Source organism: Dipodomys ordii, unplaced genomic scaffold, assembly GCF_000151885.1.
Source record: "Dipodomys ordii isolate 6190 unplaced genomic scaffold, Dord_2.0 Scaffold171, whole genome shotgun sequence".
NCBI classification, from domain to species: Eukaryota; Metazoa; Chordata; class Mammalia; order Rodentia; family Heteromyidae; genus Dipodomys; species Dipodomys ordii.
Window position 1 is genome coordinate 1,945,192 of NW_012267387.1, and position 2,395 is coordinate 1,947,586.

Sequence of the window (2,395 nt, forward strand, 5' to 3'; positions counted from 1 at the left end):
CATATCGATTCTCATAGTGTTAATTTCATCTTTTAAGGAAGCATGTGTCTATTCTTGACTGAATCTTTTTTTTAGGTCTTGGAATTCCTTTGATATTTCTTCTTTGTACTTTTGAAATTGCTGTTGTAACTCTTTTATTTTTATTACTTTGGTCAACTCTGCCTTTTTTTTTGTCAGTTGTGGGGTTTGAACTTGGTCTGGGCGCTGTCCCTCAGCTTTTCAGCTCAAGGATAGTGCTCTACCCCTTGAGTTACAGTGCCTCTTCCGGTTTTCTAGTGGTTTATTGGAGATAAGAGTCTCATGGACTTCCCTGTCTGGACTGGCTTTGAACCATGATCCTCAAATCTCAGCTTTCTGAGTAGGTAGGATTACAGGCACGAGCCACAGGCACTTGGCTCATAATTCTTTAATCTTTTGTTCTCCATTTCTTCTTCACTCTCACTGGAGTTCTATCCTGGGTTGCTGCTGGAGCACACACATTTCATGGTATCAGTCAGAATCCAGTGGCCTAGGCGGCTTAGGATCTCAGTTGGGGTACACTTGCTTGTCAGTTCCCAGTGGGTTGGGGTACTCTTCCAGCTGTGCGAGTTTATGCATGATTCCCAGCTCCATTATCTAGGGAGCATGGGTGATGGCTGCTAGACCTCCCACTTGGGGCACACAGGAGCAGTTATAGGTGGGACTTGCTTCAGAGGCTGCTGGAGCCTGCACACAGTTCCTGTGGTAGGGGCAGAAGGGTGTCCCCTGTGGGGTACTCACTGATCCTGGAACAGGTTACGGGCTGTCCAGAGATGCTGTGGCAGAACTCTGTATGTATGTGCTGTAGTTTGCTGGTTCCCATGGCCAACACATTCAGTTGTGGTGGTTAAGGGTTGAGCAGTGTGGAGGTGGAAGCTCTGGGTCTGGGTTTCACGGTAGCTTGCCTCTCCCTAGTAATCTATTTTGATCTCTTTTTTTTTTTGTCTAAGGCCAGATTCAAACTGTTTTGCTCATTGGTAGGAGCCTTACCACATGATCCATGCCTCTAACTCCTGTTTTGATTTAAAAAAGTTTTTTATTGTAAAAATACTGTACAGAGGGGTTACAGTTCCATTAGTAATGAGTACATTTCCTATCTAGCCTGGTTATCCCCTTCTTTGTTTTTCCCCTACTATCCCTTCCCTCCCCAGCCTGTTTTGATTTCTTACTCCTTTTTGTCTATTATGGATTTCCATTTGTGGTTATAGGAAGCTTAAAATATACTTGATTATGGCAAATTATTTTGTAATGATAACCATTATCCTTGATGATAATAATGAAAACCAAATGAAAGAACAAGAGAAAATGTACACAGAAAGCAAACTATGGTCAAAAATCCATTAAGTAAATGTAAAATAAGTGACAGCGAAATTTCTTCATATAATTAAAGCAGCAAATATGAGCTGGGTGCCAGTGACCCATGCCTGTAACCTTAGCTATTCAGGAGGCTGAGATGTAAGGATCATGGTTTAGAGCCAGCCTAGGCAGGATATTCCCTGAGATTCTTATCTCCAAATAAGTACTCAGAAACACTGGAAGTGGTGCTGTGACTCAAGTCACAGGGCATTAGCCTAGGATACAAAAAAGCTCAGAGATAGTACCCAGGCCCTGAGTTCAAGCCCCTGGATTGATCAAAAGAAAAAAAACCCCAAACTAAGTATGTACAATGAAATATAAGTATGTACAATGAAAACTCTGTTACTGGATCATGGATCATATTTCTCATCATTTCAAGTATTATATATATGATTTTACATTTTTGTATATTGAATATTAGAAATATGCTAATATTTTCCATTTTGTAAGAAATATATGTATGTTTGAACTAGCACATTTACATGGTAGAACATTGCCACTATGTTTGTATAGTCATTTTTACCAGTAAGTATGATCCATTTCTATATATTGTGTTTTTATTTATTTATTTATTTTATTGTGAAAATACCGTACTGAGGGGTTACAATTACATGAGCAAGGTAATGACTACATTTCTTATCAAGCATTGTTGCCTCCTCCTTTGTTTTCCCTTATCCTTCCCATCTCCTCCCCCACCATGCCAAAGTTGTAAAGTTCATTTTTCAACATAATGTCTTGTAATCTCATTGTTGCCTTCCATATTAATGGTTCTTTTCAATTGGAAACTTTCCTTTATTATACCTTCTAGAGTAGATCTGCTACAAATATATTTTCTTAGTTTTGCACGTTTGGGAACATGCATTTGTGCAGGATATTTTTCCTAGGTGCCATATTCTTTGTGGATAATTTATACTTGTTATCTTCAGAATTATATAGCTCTCATTCCATGCCCTCCTGGCCTATGTGGACTATACTGAGAGAAGTATGCTATTAGGGGATCAGGGTCATATTTTCTTGCAGA